General features: G+C 40.1%; 1 non-coding gene across 1 annotated transcript; it reads right to left on the bottom strand.

Annotated features, from left to right (window-relative positions):
- Positions 1–4,319: 4,319 nt before the first annotated feature.
- Positions 4,320–4,426, bottom strand: LOC145583559 (small nucleolar RNA R71). The gene has a single exon (XR_014100197.1). It is a non-coding gene; the product is annotated as a small nucleolar RNA R71 (small nucleolar RNA).
- Between the last annotated feature and the right edge of the window lie 338 nt (positions 4,427–4,764).

Here is a 4,764-nt window from a genome sequence, read left to right on the forward strand (position 1 = left end):
CGATAGGTTTGTAATATGGCTAAGTCAAGAAAGGGGAAATAAGGCTCAAATTGGTTAGCAAGAGGGTGAATGTAAAAATGAAAACCAAATTTGTAACAAAACACAAAGAAAACAAAGAAAAATGAGAAGAAATGCCCTCTTCCTCCTCTAGAGTTATATGGTCACGATCTTGGGAGCTAGACGCCAACACAAAGATTAAGACATGCATAGTTAAGGATCCTAAGTGCCGGTCACAAGAATGATGAAGGCTAGAACAAATGACGCTCACACAGGATGAGAAATATAGCAAATACTAACCAAGGGAATCCTATCCACCATAGAAAGCAACACCATCTTACCACTTTCCCGTGAACTAGGGGTTCAAACGCCCTCAAAAGTTCTAAACCGGGCTACCTTAGCTTACAATGTGTCTAACTCAACCCAAAGCATTCTCAAACCGTGCAAACCCTCATCAACTAGGAAGATAAGCATTCAAAAACACATCGAGGTAAACTAATCCAAAAGGGTGAGCAAATTACACATCAAAAATCATTTCAAATTGTCATATTATGCTTATAACACAAAAAGGGGAAAACAAAACAAAAGAAGGAGGAAGAAATAAAAAAGGTTCACATCCGAGGCATATAATTCACTCAAATCCCAATCGTCATACAAGTGATCGTTCGATAACAACATCAACGATCCCAAGTTCCATAGAACCAAAAGCAAACATCCTCGAACCATTCAACTTCTTCCTAAGCTAACCTAGGCTAAACACTCAAAGAAAGAGCAAATAAAAGAGAGTAAAGGTCTCACCAAATGCCGCTTGAAATGGAAGACAAGATATTTCATACAATCTCACCAAGGGAGCTTGTGTTGCTCCTTAACTTCCTTCGTTTCCGCTTTCAAGCTTCAAGAAAAGTGAGCCAAAATAAAAGAAACTATGACAAAACAAGAAAAATAAAAAAAAGTTAGAAACCAAAGAAAAAGACTAAAGTTATAGATAAAAAGAAAAATAAATAAAAAGTAAAGAAAAATAAACAAAACGTTATCTACAAAGTTTGGATTAAGGGAATTTGGATTGTCGGGAATTTTGGATTTTTTTTTTCTTGGGAGCATCTTCGCCTACACAAAGCTCAAGAATCATCAGAAATCGTCAAAAATCAGCAAAAATCATCATAAGAACATCATCAAAACATCACCATCATCACCATCACATCATCATCATCATCATCACATCACCATAACAACATCATCAACTAACAAGGCCACAATCCTCAATAGTCCTCCTCATGTACAAGCCACTACCCTACCACACTACCCTCCCCTCCTATGTACACTTCAACCAACCCAAAAGGAACATCCTCCCCCACACTAGTCTTTTGCACGTCCCGAGCAAAAGTTAAAAGTTAGAAGTTCCGGGGGGAAGGAAGGGAACCCTCATCATGGGGTCCTGTCTCCTTGCCCTCTAGGTTGAGGGGGGTTCTCAAAATCGAACCCGGGAGTGTCCATAAGTGGGTGGAAGGGTTGGTTAAAGTGCTCATAGGGCCACCCCTGGTCACCCCATCCACCATCAAAAGGGTTTGGGGTGGTTGTGCGAGCCGGATCATAAGCCGGATCACACCCACCCGGGCGATAAGGATCATAAGGTGGGGTGCCAATGCGTTGAGAAGGGTCGATGGGATCTTCCCAATAGGGGTAGACGTTGGGGGTAGGGTTGTTGGGGTCATAGGGGTCCCAATGTGGAACCGGACCCTCTTGAGGGGGGTGGTAGGGGGGAGAATGAAATCATTAGTTCTCTACGCTTAGCTTAGGTTTGTCTTTCTCAACCTTGGGCATCTTGGAACGTGTTTTCCCTCTTTGAATTGAGAAAGATAAGTATTCTTTGGTGCATTTATTTGCAAATGAGTCCAAATTGAGCATTTCATTACCTTGAGGCTTGATTGGTTTTGCTAAAAACCTTGTCATGTTATGTTTGTTGTGTTTGTCTTTTTGTTCCAGTTTTCCTTGCTTGAGGACAAGTAAGGGGCAAGTGTGGGGGATTTTGATGAGTGGCATTTATGCCACTCTTTTATCCTTTTTCTCTAAGGATTCTCCCCTCATTTGCACTTGTTTGGCCCTTTTTCTAAGCATTTTTACTTAGTTTTGCTTCCTCCTTTCTTTTCTCCTCTATCTTCCCTTTTCTTAGTCTTCTCGCTTTGTTTTTATTGTGATTTCCATGCATATGCTTTGTAGGAACCATCGGGATTTTCAAGAGGAGGAAGCTAAGCTCAAGGGAAGCTGAAGGAAGCATGATTCAGAAGAGGTTCGATCGAACCTCCTGAAGGTGTGGCCGAACCAAGGTGTGGCCGAACCTGCTCATCGGTTCGGCCGAACGTCGAGGCAGGGACAAGATGCAATTTGGCAATTTTGCAGGAGTGGTCGAACCACAGAAGTTCGACCAGACCAAGATCAGGGAGGTTCGACCGAACCTACCCATGGTTCGGCCGAACCTACCCTGTAGTCTGGTCGAACCTTCCCTTTGTTCGGTCGGACCTCTCCTTTTTTCAGCTGGCTCTGTACGGACTATATTAGTCCCATCTTAGAACGTTTTGACGGGATTTTTTTTTTTGGGATGAACTTAGTACTAATTCCATAAAACATTAGCCTAATCTAGAGAGAGAAAAATAGATTGTTATTCAAGCTTCCTTTTTTGTATTCAACTTTGCTCAAGTTTTAATCTTTCTTCAATCAAGCAAGGATCCAAGTTTTAATCTTTCATTAATCCCTTCTTTAGTAATCTCTTCTCCTTTCCTTTAATATTATTTATTTGTTTTATTGTTACTTATTTTTGTCAATCTTATTAGTTTATCTAGTTATTATTGATTTCATTGATTTCAATCATGTTTTGTTTTGAGTTTCTTGAGTTTATTGCTAGTTTTGATATTATGTTTAATCTCCCTTCTCTAGGCTAAACTTTTAGCTAGGGGAAGGGGGTGGAAGATATGATTTGATATTGGATGAATGATGATGGTTGGACTGAACTTATGCCATATATTGATGAAAGACATGATTTTTATTAGCTTGGGATTATTGTTGCACTCTATTTTATGTTTTCTAGTTTAAATGCATGAAAGTGATTTGAACTAGATTAGGATCACCTCTATTTTAATGATTGCATGAGAATGAGTTATTAAAGTGGAGTTTTTATGGATTGTGCTTCTTTATTCGCTTGATTTGATTGTAACTAATAGGATGCATGAGAATGATCCTTATTAGTGTAGACCTCTTTCAATGATTTGCCTAGACTATTGCATGAGAATGAATTGTTTAGGTAGAACCTTGTGTTCTTTGGCATATGTTTCATGATAATCACCATTATTCTCCTCTTTCTAATCATATTGGACACCCCCGTATCCCTAGCGTCATTTTCTATTGATTTTAATCATCATTTTCTTGCTTACTTCTAGTTTTAGTGTTCTACTCAACAAAACCAACAAAAACAATCCCCTTTTCACTCTTGCATTAGTGATATTTGATGTTAAATTAGCGTGCTTCCCTAGTGGTTCGACCCTTTACTTGCCACTAACTAGTTTAGTCTAGGTTTAGGTATTATAAATGATTAATTTGGTTAGGGTGGTAGCATAACGACCTATTTAACCCGTGATCAAATTTTGGCGCCGTTGCCGGGGAAGCGGCTTGTTTAGCGAATATTATTGCTTTTGTTTGAGTCATTTTGCTTTCTTTTCTTTTTGTTTTTTTTTATTTTTTATTTTATCATCCTTGTCATTGATAATTGTTTGCTTAGCTTTGGTGAATGCTTAGGAGGTCTCAAGGAGCACCCTCACATCAAATTGACCACGAAATCAACCGAACCTTCAGACAAGTCCGTAGTCTTTATCAAGACGAGGGAAGAGGTTTTGGTTATATAGTTGATAGTGAGAGTGATACTTACTCTTCAAGTTCACCACGCGAATCAATGGTGGGACAAGAGAATGATGTTTTGTTTCGTGAGTTCGGAAATCCGGAGGATTATGAGCTCACGGGAGGGATTTTGCTACCCGTCACGGAAACCAACTTCTCAATCCATCCACAATATACTCGAATGGTCCAATCAGAGCAATTTTCCGGAAGTGCAAGTGAGGACCCTATTGAAAATTTGGACCGATTCCTTGAATTGTGCGCAATGATGCAAACCAATGAAGTGAGTCAAGACTACATTCGTATGCACCTTTTCCGGCAATCTCTCACCGGACGAGCAAAGAAATGGCTAAAGCAAGTAAAGCCTAACACTCTCACAACATGCAGGGAGGTGGTAAAGGTGTTCTTGAAGCGCTTTATCTCCGAAGAGAAGACCGCCGAAATGAGAAGGAAAATTGCATCATTTGAGCAAGAGGCCGATAAAAGTCTTGGTGAAGCATGGGAGAGATTCAAAGAGTTGATGCAAGCATGTCCCCACCATGAGTATAATCAAGGGTTGCTAATGCAGTTTTTCTACGACGGATTGGAGCCCATGTCAAGAGCCAATTTGGATGCGGGGGCGGGTGGTCAATTAATCAAGATCCCTCAAAATCAAGTTAAAGCCACAATAGAAGAGGTAGCAAAGAATTACTCTTGGGGGGGCCGAAGAAGAAACGCTCCAAAGAGAGGTGGTATTTATGAATTGGAGAAAGTTGATCAATTACAACATCAAATTGATCAACTAACAAAAGGGCTTTCCAAGTTGAACACGAGTGTGAATGCAAGTTCAAGTGGTGGAGCAAGCTCTTCTCAAGTTAACTCTTTCTCTTGTCAAAATTGTGGAGG

The sequence above is a fragment of the Chenopodium album genome, chromosome 15, assembly GCF_948465745.1.
Source record: "Chenopodium album chromosome 15, dcCheAlbu1.1, whole genome shotgun sequence".
Classification (NCBI taxonomy): Eukaryota; Viridiplantae; Streptophyta; class Magnoliopsida; order Caryophyllales; family Amaranthaceae; genus Chenopodium; species Chenopodium album.